A 15575-nucleotide genomic window follows, 5' to 3' on the forward strand; every position below is an offset into this window, starting at 1 on the left:
ATTCCTATTTTGCTGAGAGTTTTTATCATGAATGAGTGTTGAACTTTGTCAAATGCCTTTTCTGCATCAATTGATAAAATCATGTGATTCTTGTCTTTTGTTTTATTTATGTGGTGGATTACATGAATTGTTTTTCTAATGTTGAGCCATCCCTGCATACCTGGTATGAATCCCACTTGGTCATGGTGAATTATTTTTTTGATACGTTGTTGAATTCTATTGGCTAGAATTTTGTTCAGGATTTTTGCATCTACATTCATGAGGGATATAGGTCTATAATTTTCTTTTCTTGTGGTGTCTTTACCTGGTTTTGGTATCAGGGATATGGTGGCTTCATAGAATGAGTCTGGTAGTATTCCGTTGTTTTCTGTGCTCTGAAATACCTTTAGTAGTAGTGGTGTTAACTCTTCTCTGAAAGTTTGGTAGAACTCTGCAGTGAAGCCGTCCAGACCAGGGCTTTTTGATTACCTTTTCAATCTCTTGTTATGGGTCCATTTAGTTGTTTTACCTCTGTTTGTGTTACTTTAGGTAGGTAGAGTGTTTCTAGGAATTCATCCATTTCTTCTAGGTTTTGAAATTGGTTTGAGTATAGTTTTTCATAGCAATCTAATATGATTCTTTTAATTTCAGTTTGGTGTGTTGTAATATCGCCCATCTCATTTCTTATTCAGGTTATTTCCTTCCTCTCCTGTTTTTCTTTTGTCAGTTTGGCCAATGGTTTATCAATTTTGTTAAGTTTTTCAAAAAACCAGCTTTTGGTCTTGTTAATTCTTTCAACTGTTTTTCTGTTTTCTGTTTTATTTAGTTCAGCTCTAATTTTTATTACTTGTTTTCTTCTGGTGCCTGTGGGTTTCTTTTGTTGTTCTCTTTCTATTTGTTCAAGTTGTAGGGATAGTTATTTGATTTTGGCCCTTTCTTCTTTTTGGATGTGGGCATTTATTGATATAAATTGGCCTCTGAGGACCACTTTTACTGTGTCCCAAAGGTTCTGATAGAGAAAGCGTTTTCATTCTTATTGGATTCTATGAATTTCTTTATTCCATCCTTAATGTCTTCTATAAGCCAGTCTTTTTTGAGCAGGGTATTGTTCAGTTTCCAAGCGTTTGATTTCTTTTCCCTGCTTTTCCTGTTACTGATTTCCACTTTTATGGCCTTACGGTCAGAGAAGATGCTTTGTAATATTTCAATGTTTTGGATTCTGTGAAGGCTTGCTTTATGACCTAATATGTGGTCTATTCTAGAGAATGTTCCATGTGCACTAGAAAAGAAAGTACACTTGGTTGCTGTTGGGTGGAGTGTTCTGTACATGCCTACAAGGTCAAGTTGGTTGATTGTGGCATTTAGATCTTCCGTGTCTTTATTGAGCTCCTTTCTGGATGTCCTGCCCTTCACCGAAAGTGGTGCGTTGAAGTCTCCTACTATTATTGTGGAGCTGTCTATCTCACTTTTCAATGCTGATAGAGTTTTGTTTTATGTATCTTGCAGCCCTGTCACCGTGTGCATAAATATTTAATATGGTTATATCTTCTTGGTATATTGTCCCTTTAATCATTTTATAGTGTCCTTCCTTATCCTTTCTGATGGATTTAACTTTAAAATCTATTTTGTCAGAAATTAATATCGCCACTCCTGCTCTTTTTTGATTGTTGTTTGCTTGATATACTTTTTTCCATCCTTTTAGTTTGTTTGTGTCTCTAAGGTGTGTCTCTTGTAGGCAGCATATAGATGGATCTTGTTTTTTAATCCATTCTGCCACTCTCTGTCTCTTTATTGGTGCATTTAGTCCATTTACATTCAGGGTAATTATGGATAGGTATGAATTTAGTGCTATCATTTTGATGTCTTTTTTGTGTGTGTTGACAGCTTCTTTTTCCCACTTGATTTTATGTGCTGAGATTTTCTTTATATATTGTCCTTTCCTCATATTTCTTGTTAATTTTGTTTCTGCTGAGTCTGTATTTTTCCCTTGAATTTTATTTTGATGAGTAGGATAGTTTGTCTCCTTTGTGGTTACCTTATTATTTACCCCTATTTTTCTAAATTTATAACTTTTATTTCTTTGTATCGCCGTATCTTCCTCTCCATATGGAAGGTGTATGATTACATTTCTTAGTCCCTCTTTATTATTTTAATGATGTCTTCTTTTATATAATAACATCGCTGTTTCCCTGTGCTGGGCTTTTTTTTTTTTTTTTTTTTTTTCCCTGTCTGGGTTGACTTCTGGTTGCTCTGCTCAGTGTTCTAGTCTTGGGTCGATACCTGATATTATTGATTTTCTAACCGAAGAACTCCCTTTAGTATTTCTTGTAGTTTGGGTTTGGTTTCTACGAATTCCCTCAACTTGTGTTTATCTGGAAATGTCTTAATTTCACCTTCATATTTAAGAGACAGTTTTGATGGATATATGATTCTTGGCAGGCAATTTTTTTTCCTTCAATTTTTTAAATGTCATCCCATTGCCTTCTTGCCCGCCTGGTTTCTGCAGAGTAGTCCGAGCTTATTCTTATTGGGTCTCCCTTGTAGGTGACTTTTCTTTTATCCCTCGCTGCTCTTATAATTGTCTCCTTATCTTTGGTTTTGGCAAGTTTGATTATAGTATGTCTTGGTGACTTTCTTTTAACATCTACCTTATGTGGAGCTCGATGAGCACCTTGGATAGATATCTTCTCATCTTTCACAATATCAGGGAAGTTTTCTGCCAACAAATCCTCAACAATTTTCTCTGTATTTTCTGTTATCCCTCCCTGTTCTGGTACTCCAATCACTCATAGGTTATTTCTCTTGATAGAGTCCCACATGATTCTTAAGGTTTCTTCATTTTTTTCAATTATTTTATCTGATTTTTCTTCAAATATATTAGTGCCAAGTGATTTATCTTCGAGTTCAGAGATTCTAGCTTCTACTTGCTCTATTCTGCTTCTCTGACTTTCTGTTGAGTTGTCTACTTCTGTAATTTTATTGTTAATCTTCTGAATTTCCGATTGCTGTCTGTCTATGGGTTTTTCCAGCTTTATTAAACTTTTCATTATGTTCCTGAATAATCTTTCTGAGTTCTTCAGTTGCTCTATCTGTGTGTTCCTTAGCTTGTTCTGCATATTGCCTCATTTCCTTCCTGATGTCTTGAAGGGTTCTGTATATTAAACTTTTGTATTCTGCATGTGGTATTTCCAGGAATGAACTTTCATCTAAAAGATCCCTGGATTCTTTGTTTTGAGAGACTGTTGAGGTGATCATGGCCTGTTTCTTTATGTGACTTGATACTGACTGTTGTCTCTGAGCCATCTATAAGTTATTGTATTAGTTTATGCTTGCTCACTGTGTCGTAGCTGCTTGCTTTGTTTTGTTTTGGTATACCCCTATGGGTTGCTTGGGTGAGCTAGCTTATTTTTGCCTTTGGAGCTCTGGTGTCCTGTCCCCAGATGGCTAGAGCTGTTATCAGGTACATTAGTCTAGGAGTCCATTCAGTTTTCTTGTATGAATTCAGCTCAGGTTTCCAGGTTGCTGATATCAAGTGTGTGGTACAGGCTCTGTCCTACAGTCTTAGAGGGGCAGGGGTGATTGGCGTATATACCCGTATCTGATTGCAGCTGGGGGTCACGCTCTGAACAAGGCAGGGGGCTGAGAATCATCCCCCACGTCTCTGAGGAAAACATGTCTCCGTTCCCTAGAGCGTGCTGGTGGATGGGCTCTGCAGAGGGACCACGGGCACCCAAAGATTTTGTTGTAAGGACTGGGAGGTGCCAGTTAACCCTGGGCCCCTCTTTTGGGTGGCCGGGCGACCCAAATGGAGCCACCAGTCCTTAGGTCCCTGTTGTGGGTAGCTGAGGACCTTGTTTAATAGGCAAAGCAATGTCAAACGTCAAACACCCACCTCTCCACCTCACAGCTGAAATGGTCGGAGTTTGCCAACAAGGGCCTATTCTCCCGAAATAGGTCCACACAGGTCCATGCAGAAGGGAAAGGTGCTCAAGGTCCATGGATGGTTTATGCCTGGACAGGAGCCGCTTCTGTCCTGAGCTCCCCCAGTTAATGGAGCTAGCAAATTATCTTTTCCCCCAGTTGGAATTTTTTTCCTTCCCCAAGGCTGGGAGGACAGCTCCAGGTGCTCACCAGGGTCTATCTCAGCTCCAGGGATTCAGCCGCTGAAGCTGGGTTGGGGGTGGGGGAGGGGCGCGGTAAAATATACGCAAGTACTTAGCTTTTGCCGGGAGCGCCTTTCTCCTCAGGTTCTGGAGGTGTGAGAGGGCTGTGTGACTGGCTGCTTCTCCCTGAGGAAACTGCGGCCCAACACTAGGACCAGCCTGCTGCCGCCAAAGCTCCAAGAGTGGTGCCTGAGGGCTCCCCGCGATTCAGGTCCAGCAACTCCTCTCCACTTCTGAATGGTCTCTTCCTTCCCCTGCCCCTCAGTTCGTTGTCTAAGCTTGCCTTTGATGCTCAGGGCTCCCAGCTTGTTACAAATATAGTCATTTCACTTGTTTTTTCAGGTCTTTGTTGTAAAGAGGGCTTGACAGAAGCATCTGTCTATTCTGCCATCTTGGCTCCACCTTCTGTGGTTTTTGATCTCCATCAGTAAATGCTTCAACTCCTCTTCACTTTCAGCAAGCAAGGTTGTGTCATCTGCATATCACTGGTTGTTAATGAGTCTTCCTCCAATCCTGATACTGTGTTCTTCTTCTTAGAGTCCAGCTTCTCAGATTATTTGCTCAGCATATAGACTGAATAAAAATGGTGAAAGGATACAACCCTGAAGCACACCTTTTCTGACTTTAAACCATGCAGTACCCCCTCGTTCTGTCTGAATGATTGTTTCTTGATCTAAGTACAGGTTCCTCATGAGCACAATTAAGTGTTCTGGAATTCCCATTCTTCACAATGTTATCCATAATTTGTTATGATCCACACAGTCAAATGCTTTTGTATAGTCAATAAAACACCGGTAAACATCTCTCTGGTATTCTCTGCTTTCAGCCAGGATCCATCTGACATCAGCAATGAAATCCCTTGTTCCACATCCTCTTCTGAATTGGCTTTTAATTTCTGGCAGTTCCCTGTCTATGTGCTTCTGCAACCACTTCTGAATGACCTTCAGCAAAATCTTACTTATGTATGATATTAATGATACTGTTCAATAATTTCCACATTCTGTTGGATCACCTTTTTCTTTGGAATGGGCAAAAATATGGATCTCTTCCAGCCTGTTGGCCAGGTAGCTGTCTTCCAAATTTCTCGGCATAGACATGTGAACACTTTCAGCGCTGTATCCATTTGTTGAAACATCTCAATTGGTATTCTGTAAATTCTTGGAGCCTTGTTTCTCGCCAATGCCTTCAGTGCAGCTTGGACCTCTTCCTTCAGTACCATCAGTTCCTGATCATATGCTACTTCCTGAAATGGTTGAACGTTGACAATTTCTTCTTGGTACAGTGACTCTGTGTATTCCTTTCATCTACTTTTGATGCTTCCTGCATTGTTTGATATCTTCCCCCTAAAATTCTTCAAAATTGCAACCCAAGGCTTGAATTTTTTCTTCAGTTCTTTCAGCTTGAAAAATGCTGAGCATGTTCTTCTCTTTTGGCTTTCTAACTCCAGATCTTTGCACATGTCATAATACTTCACTTTGTCTTCTCGAGCTGCCCTTCGAAATCTTCTCTTCAGCTCTTTCATCACCTCTTCCTTTTGCTTTAGCTAATCTATGTTCAAGAGCAACTTTCAGAGTCTTTTCTGACATCCATTTTGGTCCTGTCTTTCCTGTGTCTTTAATGATCTTTTGTTTTCTTCATGGATGATGTCCTTGATGTCATTCCACAACTCGTCTGCTCTTCAATCATTTGTGTTCAACACATCAAATCTGTTCTTGAGATCATCTCTAAATTCAGGTGGGATAGACTCAAGGTCGTACTTTGGCTCTCATGAAACTGTTCTAATTTTCTTCAACTTCAACTTGCACATGAGCAACTGATGGTCTATTCCACAGCCGACCCCTGGCCTTGTTCTGATGATATTGAGCCTTTCCACTGTCTCTTTCCATAGATGTAGTGAGACTGATTCCTGTGTATTCCATCTGGTGAGATCCACATGTTTAGTTGCCATTTGTGTTTCTGAAAAAAGGTATTTGAAATGAAGAATTAGTTGGTCTTGCAAAATTCTATCATGTGATCTTTGGCATCATTTCTATCACCAAGGCCATATTTTCCAACTACTGGTCCTCCTTTGTTTCCAACTTTCACATTCCAATCACCAGTAATTATCAATGCATCCTGATTGCATGTTCGATCAATTTCAGACAGCAGAAGTTGGTAAAAATCTTCAATTTCTTCACCTTTGGACTTAGTGGTTGGTGCATAAATTTAAGTAATAGTTGCATTAACTTGTCTTCTTTGTAGGTGTATGGATATTATCCTATCACTGAACAGTGTTGTACTTCAAGCTAGATCTTAAAATGTTCTTTTTGATGATGATCGCAACACTATTGATCTTCAATATGTCATTCCTGGCATAGTAGATCAGATGATTATCTGATTCAAAATGGCCAATACTGGTCCATTTCAGCTCACTAAAGCCTAGGATAGCAATCTTTATGCGTTCCCTTTCATTTTTGACGACTTCCAATTTTCCTAGATTCATACTTCGTACATTCCAAGTTCCGAATAATAATGGATGTTTGCAGCTGTTTCTTCTCATTTTGAGTGCTGCCACATCAGCAAATGAAGGTCCCAAATGCTTGACTGCATCCACACAGACAATGTTCTGCTGCTATTCATAAGGTTTTTAATGGCCAATTTTTTCAGAAGTAGACTGGCAGGTACTTCATCCTAGTCTGTCTTTGTCTGAAAGCTCTGCTGAAACCTGTTGCTTGTCGTTATGCTGCTGGAAGCTTTGCCACCAGTATTTCAAATATCAGCAGGGTCACCCTTGTTGGACAGGTTTCAGCAGAACTTCCAGACTAAAACAGTCTAGGAAGACAGACCTGGCAGTCTACTTCTGAAAACTGGCCAGTGTAAACCTTATGAATAGCAGCAGAACTCCAGTGTGTCACTTTGTCATACTGTCATGGCTTGTGTGTTGTCTCTGTCTTAGATCATCGAAATGACTAGGTAGAAGACCCCCACAAGGGCAATGGGGCCTCTGCTCTGGGGCACCTACCCTCTCTGAGGGCCCAGGCTGGTGGCCATGGGGTAGGAATGTGGGGAGGACTGCACCAAGGTCACATGACTGCAAAGGACTGACTGCTGATCTCATCACAATCAGCCCCACACCAGCTTTCCTGATAAAGACCATCAATGAACTCTGAGTGACCCTAAGTGCGACACTGTTCTGACCAAGGACCATAGGGCTGGTTTCAACCAGCTGAATGCCATGTTTCGATGTCTGATGAGCACAGCATAGGCTCTCCATCCCCTCCCCTGCCATGTCCTATTGTGGCCTCCATGGCCTTTTTCCCACCCTTTGATATGGCCTTCCATGTCCTTCCCCCATGGAGGCACCACATCCCTGGTCTCCGCCTGCCCCCTCCTCCCTTGTACCTGTGCTGCTGCCAGCCAGGCCTCGCTCCTTGGAGCCCCACGGTGCCCACAGGCAGATCCCTCCCCTATGGATGGGTCCCTGCCCTGCACCTGTAGGCAACGGGAGTGGAAGAAAGAGCAATGGCCTGTGGGACAAGGAAGAAAATGGTGTTACCCAGTCCTCATCCCACCCCAGCCAGCACACTCTTCTTCCAAGAGCTTTTCTGTCCAGTACCTCATTTGAAAATTTGCAGGTGTTTTTAATTGCACACTCAACTCACCACTAGGCAAGTGGGCATAATTCCTGTGTTATAAAGAGAAAACTAAGGCTAGAGAAGGCCATTAACCTGCCCCAAGTCACAGGTAATTAGATGGCCGAGCTGGGCAAGAGCCCAGGCCTCCCAACCCACAGGCCAGTGCTTCAGCCCCACACCCGAACACTGGCAGGATGCTCATATGGGGTCCAGGAAACGCAAGCACATTTAGAGGTCCGTTTGGCACTGGTATGGTTGGTCGTGAAGACACAACCACAAAGCCACCCAAAGAAAGGAAGGTTGCCCAACCACTAGCCTCCATGCCCTCAGAGTCCTCTCCCACATTCCCATACAAACTTCATGGGGGCTAACACCAGCTCTCCCCACGCCACATGGACTAGTCTGTTCTGGTTACTCGATAACTAATCCCTAGTTACCCAACCTGGGGCTTGTCTCTTTACGCTCATGTCTCCTGAACATTTCATGGTAAGGCTGTGGTGGGCAGAGGGGAGGTGTCCCAGGCAAGGGACTTGCCTGGCCCAGGGGTGGTGCCCTGAGCAAGGAGGCATGCCAGGAACAGGGAAGCTGCCCTGGGCAAGGGCCTGTCCCCCTGGTTCCTGGCTGCTTAAAGAATCCTCCTGCTTAGGCTTCCATGCAGGCCGACCCCTGGTGGAATGCTCCCCCCAGATGTCTGCGTAACTCGCTTCCCACCTCCTTGGGCCCTTACTAAACATCACCCTCTCAGAGGCCTCGACCATCTGTATAAAGCAGGGCTTCAAACCAGTTGGTTCCATTTCAAACCCCTGCTGACAATTTGCATTTCCACCCAGTGCTGTCACTAGGGTTGGTGTCACCCAGTGCGGTAACTCTCCCCCATGGACCTCCTCCCATACCAGATCATTCAGAATCCTTACTAATGTTTATTATCAATTTTAATCATAAAATAATATGTGATATGGTGAAAAATAGTAAGTGATGAATTGCTTAAATGTGTATTTCTTAGATTATATGAATACTAACAACAAATCTGCTTTGTAAAATCTTTCTACATTTAATTATAACATTAGTTACAATACTATGAGTAACTGTGCAGAAGTCTTTTTTTATTTTTCTTCTTCTTTTCCTTTAATTTCTACTTCATTCTCAAAAAAAGTTATTGATACAGGTTCACAAATACTAATTACCACCATATTGTGGCTAAAACACCAGAAAATTTGACAAAATCAGCAACTAAAAAAACACCGGCAGCCACAAAAGAAGAGCAGTGCTTACAACCTGTGCAGATGAGACCATGTGACCTGAAGCATCATTTTAATTGGATATCATGACAGCTCTGACTGGAGAGCGTTAAAAGGTTCTAAAGTAAATTAGCATAGAGTTTTAGCCTTGTAGGTATACCGATACTTGTGAGCTGGGCTTAGAAAAATATTTTTGTTGTCATAACTACAGATGTTGGAAAAAAAAAGTCACTGCTGAAGCACTGTACAAAAATTTTATAGACAGTCATTCTGTTGTCACCCCTCTAATAACGTTACCCAGTGCGCTCTGCACCCCCCACACTCCTCTAGTGATGCTATTGTTCCATCCCAGATATACTGAATCAGGATCTACATTTTTACAAGACTCCCAGGTGATGCTTACGTATACATAAAAACCAGTTGGAAGCCCTGGTATAAGGGAACAACCCCAATCTCACATAACACTGCATACCTGGCGTGGTGTTCATGTGTCAGCTTGGATCAGGCCTGTCTTGACAGGACATGCCCAGACACTGGGCTGCACAGTCTGGCACCCACATCCCCTAGCCCCCTGTTGAATTTGGCTGTCTGTCTGTCTGTCTGTCTGTCTGTCTGTCTGTCTAGAGATGTGAGCACCCATGCCCTGCTGTGAAGGCAGCCATCAGTCAGCCCGGGAGCCTTGCAGAGGCCCAAGATGCCTCCACCTTCTGACAAGACTGGGGACCTGAGTCCTGATGAGAGGTGGGTGGGGCTGCTGAGGACAGGGACAGCTCAGGAGAGGGCAGCACCCACCTACCAGGGCCCCATGAATGCTAGGGAGCCCTGCACCCCTCTCTCCCACCAGGTCATTCTGTGCCTCAGGGAACCCCTCACAGAACTGGAGGTGTGATATCCAATGAACAGGCTCAGAGGTCACTGCAATGTGGAGTGCAGACTGGGGTTTGGAGGTGCAGGTTACAAACATAGGGTGAAGTCGGGGTGAACGCCCCACAACAAAGCTAGAGGCTCCGGGAGCCAGAGCAGAGACACTCCTACTTGAGGCACCTGTCTTGGCAGCAGAGAGTGACAGATGCCCAGCCACTTGCCCAGAGCAGTCACCCCACGCATCCTGCTGCCACAGGCCACAGCCCAGCTGGGGGGCGGGGCTCAGGGAGGTGGGGCGTGGCCCATGTCAGAGTGGAGACATGGGAACAGAGCAAGGGGAAGAGGAAATGAGAGGCCAGGAGCACAAGAGTGATGGAGGGCATAGGAAAGGGGCAGCAATGGAGGGGAACAGGAATGGGGGAGGGGGCAGGCCACGCCTGGGGCACCCATACCCATCTGTATGCTCCACTGGGGAAAATGGCTGCCCAGTGTCCTGGGGACAAGAATGCTGAGAAAAGCCAGGCCCAGGAAATGCCCTCGGGCAGACAATTCTCTGCTGGCTGGCACTGCCCACACCCCATTCTCTTGCTCTGCCCACATGCCCTCCTTGTCCCCCTGTCCCCCACAGCACTGCCAGAGGACACCAGACAGAGGCTGCCAGCAAAACATCACGCACGCCCTCATCATAAAAGAGCGTTTGTGGGGATAGAGTCACCATCCTTCCCAGCACCCAGACCTCTGCAGGCCATTTCATCCACCTCTGCTGCCCAGCAAGGTCTGGGGGAAGCAGGACGCACCCTGCAGTCACTGCCCCACGCCCACCCCAAGGCCCTGGGCCCAGGACACGCTGCCATGCCTACAGACAGTGCCCACACACACGCAGCCTCTGGGGCAGGTGGCAGGCTTGGGGGGGCAGAGGTTGGGTTTAGCAGAGGAAGGGGGCACAGGCCATGGAGAAGCAGTTTGGGGCATATCCAGGTCTCCTCACACCCTCCCAAGTCTCAGCCTCTGGAACATTCTCATCATGCACAGACTCGGGCACAGGTGGGGATGAGGAGCAACAGGGGCTGGGGCTGCCCCGTGCCTTCACATGGACAGGAGGTCTTGAGGGCTGACACCTCCCCAAACTAGCCCACACCTCTCTGCCACTGCTCCCCTCCTGGGAAACACAGGCAGGCAAGGCTGGCCCCTCTACCCCACCCACACTGGAGCAGGCCCCGTGCTTCCTGGAGGGCCTGCATCTTCTACCTAGCCACCTCCTTCCTGACTTTGGCCACTTCTGCCCCTGTTTCACCTGCTCCTAGAGTCTGGTCACACATGGCAGCTCTGGGCTGGCTGCCACTCCTCAGCCCTCCCTGACCACTCATAGGAAGTGGACTTAGGGCTGGGCCCAGGACAATGTCTCCAGGGATGAACCAGGATGGAGGCAGCTGTCTAGCCCAAATGAAACAAGCAGCTTGCCCACAGAGGTCTGAGTGTGCGCTCACTGCTCCCACCCTTGCTTATCTGCAGATCTGGACACGGAAGGCAGCAGGACCACCACCCTTTCTCCTCACAATGAGGCGTGCTAATGTTGTCACTGTTTCACAGTGAAGGGAACTGTGGTGCAGAGAAGTGAGCCATGTGCTCAGGCCACATGGCCGGGACATGCTGTGCCAGGACGAGCACACAACCATGGACCACCTCGTGGGAATGACACTCCCAGTCCCAAAGCCTAGAATATTCTATTGGAGAGCATGGTACCAGACTGTAAGGAAGACGGGGGCCCTGCCCTGCCCTGGTATGCAGAAGGTTCTCAATACAGAGCAAATGATGAATGGAGGACTTGGGAGCAGTGGCTCTTCTGGCCACATATGGAATCATATTCTCTCCTGGGAAACAGGTCAGTTAGCAGCTGCTGATGCTGGATTTGTAAGTCCTAAATGTGCAGGAAGAACCTGGTATCAAAGCCAAGTGCACACACATCCAGAGGCACACCTACATGTAACAACATCTGCAAACCTGTACATGCAAAGGACAAAGGAATCATCCATGTGGATGTTGCCACGTGAACATAGTGACAGTACAGCATGCTCATGAGAGCAGGAGCACAAAGCACAACACACATGTCCTCATACTCAGCCACCGAAGGCCCTCCTGCTCGGGTAGTGGGAATGGAAGCCACAGACTCATACAGCCATGACAGGGTCAGCCTGGAGGGGCATGGTGGTCTGTCAGGCCACCTGCATGAGTGCAGGGACCCCAGGTCCAAAGGATGTGCTCTTCTCCAGGCTATTCCTTCTTGGTGGTATGAGATCCCTGTACTGAGACACCCCTAGACCAGGTGAAGATTGATGACAAAGACCTTTAACCAGAGCCGACAGAGAGAGATAGCCTTCCCCTGGAGCTGGTGCCCTGAATTCAGACTTCCAGCCTCTTAGACTGTGAGAGAATAAAATTCTGTTTGTTAAAGCCATCCACTTGCAGAATTTCTGTTATAGCAGCAATAGATAACTAAGACAGAATTTGGTACCAGGAGTGGGGTGCTGCTCTAACAGATACCTACAATGTGGAAGTGGTTTGGGAACTGCATATGGGTAGAGGCTGGAAGAGTTTTAAAGTGCCTAATAGTAAAAGCCTGAGACAGCATCCCATCACTCCAAAAAAAAAAAAAAACACATTGTAGAGGGGAAAGCTCAGCACTGAGAGGCCCAAGACCCAGGGCTGGCTTTGCTTCTGGTTAGCTGTGTGACTCTGGGCATGTCACCTTCCTCCTCTGGGCCTCAGTTTCCCCAACTGCAAATTGAAATAATAATTCTTACTCTTATGTATAAAACCAAAACCAAACCCAGTGCCGCCGAATTGATTCCAACTCATAGCAACCCTATAAGACAGAGAATTGCCCCGTAGAGTTTCCAAGGAGCGCCTGGCGGATTTGAACTGCCAACCCTTTGGTTAACAGCCATAGCACTTAACCACTACGCCACCAGGGTTATGTATAGTATTGATAAGTGGGGTGGGGGGGGAGTGGGAAAGTGCTCTGGAAAATGTTCACAAGGGCACAAGACAAATTCTTTTCAGGTTAGTGCTGCCATCATCCTCTCACCACCCCTACATCCTAAGAATTGAAACTCAGGGTCTCCCTGGTGTGCGCAGCTCCACCAGCACTCACTGGGGACTGCCAACATGGCACAGGTCAGCACCTCATGGCCTCACCCCTGGTGCCTGCCCACCTCCTGGAGGTCCCTGGATTCACCCAGCCTGGTCCTGAGGCACCTCCTCCCAAGACTCCTTCTCATGGGCACCTGATCTGCTGGGCCTGGGGGTCCCCATAATCTCTAAAAATGAAGGGCAACCCTGACTGCTAACAACTCTTTGGACAGCTGTCACATTTTAATTTATAAACTTTTCCACCCCCTTGCTGCATTCAAAGGACCTGGAAAAGGAAAGGAGTGTTTCCCCCTTGATAGCGCAGGCATACCCCTGCCTCAAAGCAGATGAGAATGTACCACCCTGACCGCGCTCCTCCCTCCAGGCCACCCTCGCTTGGCCCTTGGATTTCTCAGCATAACCCACACCCGGGACCACCTCCTTCCCTTCCTTCTGCAGGGGATACAGTGGGTCTTCATCAGGCCTCCAGCCACCTGTTCCCCTAGCCACCTCCATGGGGGGTGTCCTTGGTCCTTCAGCTGTTACTCACCTGGAATGCCTCTTCTGGCATCTCCACCTCCCAAAACCTTCCACCACCAAGGCCACACATCCTGCTAGGGTCTGCCTGAGCTGCTGAACCTATATTTACATCTCCTGTTTTACTTTCCTGGTGTTGCCTCTTGCGCTTCTTGTCTTCCAAACCAGATTGTGAGTGGCAAAGAATATGCCGAAGTTTTGCCACAGGGCACAACCATATCCAAATCTGACTTAGTGCTTTTTAACGGAATTGAATTTCAGCTTGCCCAGAGCATCTCCCCGAGATGCCACCAGGACCTCAGTCATTCTCCCATTTAGTTTATAGAAGGGCCAGTGGAAGCCCTAGAGAGCACCCACGGGCCTCCAGCCCTCAAATCTCTCCTGAATCTACCATTCAACTTTCCCTTCCTCGGGAATGCTTGTCGAAAAATGGGGATTGCTCTTCGGCTGCCTCTGAACAACTCTATGTGCATCACTACACCTGAAAACCAACTTCGACACCCTTTCCAGACCTCGGGAAGGGCATGGACACCGCTTCCCCAATTCATGCCGCCTTCAGGGGACTCCCAGTCCCCCTCACATGCCCCTGCCGACAGCCCGCTCCAGTCCCTGCCCCAGAGTAGTTTGGGGGAGGGAGGATAGGGAGGAGGTTTGGGGGGCTTGGAAGTTCGAGCTGGGGTATGAGGTTCGAGAATGAGGGTGGGAAGGTTCGGAGTTGGGAGGTTGGGGTGAAGCAGGGAGATCGGAGGGGAGAGAGTGAAGAGTGGGGAGGTACGGGAGAGGAGGGTGCGGAGGCTGGAGCGGGGAGAGGGGAGGTTCGGGAAGGGGGAGTGGGAAGGTTGGAGGGGAGTTCCGGGAGAGGGGGACAAGGGAAAGTTCGGAGCGAGGGAACCGGGAGACCCCTGCCCTAACACCCTCCCCCACCCCGGCTGAGGGGGACAAGGGCGAGGCGCGCGGCTGGGCACTGATCCTACAGCAACAGCGCGCCCTAGCCCCGCTGCTCCCCAGCCCGAAACCCAGAGCCTGGGCGGGCGGGGCAAGTGACACCTGGAAAGAAATACCTGGGCCTGGGAGCCGAGGTCGACGGTACCAGCCGCCAGCGGTCGCCGCCGCGGCCGGGCCAGTCCGGGGGCAGGTGGGGCGGGAAGACACCCCTGATTGGCTGGTAGGCCTGGCCATCCCCAGGGCTTTCTGGCCATCTGATTGGCTATACAGCTCACATGACCAGTTCGAACCCGTCGGAGAAGCCCGAGGGGCGGTCCCTTTGTTCTCCAGAGCCAATCGTCGAATGGGCGGGCTGACCCCGCCCCTACGGGCCGAGCGGGGCGGGGCCGGCATTAACCCGTTCGGCGCCGGGCGCGAAAGGGGGGGCGGGCCTCCAATTTTTTTTTATTTTTTATTTTTTATTAACTTTTATTAAGCTTCAAGTGAACGTTTACAAATCCAATCAGTCTGTCACATGTAAGTTTACATACATCTCACTCCCTACCCCCACTTGCTCTCCCCCTCTTGAGTCAGCCCTTTCAGTCCCTCCTTTCTTGACAATTTTGCCGGCTTCCCTCTCTCTCTATCCTCCCATCCCCCCTCCAGACAAGAGTTGCCAACACAATCTCGAGTGTCCACCTGATATAATTAGCTCACTCTTCATCAGCGTCTCTCTCCCACCCGCTGACCAGTCCCTTTCATGTCTGATGAGTTGTCCTCGGGGATGGTTCCTGTCCTGTGCCAACAGAAGGTCTGGGGAGCATGGCCGCCGGGGTTCCTCCAGTCTCAGTCAGACCATTAAGTTTGGTCTTTTTATGAGAATTTGGGGTCTGCATCCCACTGATCTCCTGCTCCCTCAGGGGTCCTCTGCTGTGCTCCCTGTCAGGGCAGTCATCGATTGTGGCCGGGCACCAACTAGTTCTTCTGGTCTCAGGATGATGTAGGTCTCTGGTTCATGTGGCCCTTTCTGTCTCTTGGGCTCTTAGTTGTCATGTGGCCTTGGTGTTCTTCATTCTCCTTTGCTCCAGGTGGGTTGAGACCAATTGTTGCATCTTAGGTGGCCACTT

At 47.5% G+C, this 15575-nt stretch overlaps 1 protein-coding gene across 4 annotated transcripts in view; it reads right to left on the minus strand.

The window, feature by feature from the left end:
* ZNF775 (zinc finger protein 775) overlaps positions 1–14648 on the minus strand; it is a 29465-nt gene extending 14817 nt beyond the window's left edge. For 2 of the 4 annotated variants that reach the window (XR_010322558.1, XR_010322556.1), the window contains exon 1: positions 14586–14648. The gene's annotated coding sequence lies outside the window, so the exon portion shown is untranslated. The remainder of the gene's footprint in view (positions 1–14585) is intronic. The other 2 variants (XR_010322559.1, XM_064289553.1) reach the window with 2 other exon arrangements.
* Between the last annotated feature and the right edge of the window lie 927 nt (positions 14649–15575).

The sequence above is a fragment of the Loxodonta africana genome, chromosome 8, assembly GCF_030014295.1.
Source record: "Loxodonta africana isolate mLoxAfr1 chromosome 8, mLoxAfr1.hap2, whole genome shotgun sequence".
In the NCBI taxonomy this organism is placed as follows: domain Eukaryota; kingdom Metazoa; phylum Chordata; class Mammalia; order Proboscidea; family Elephantidae; genus Loxodonta; species Loxodonta africana.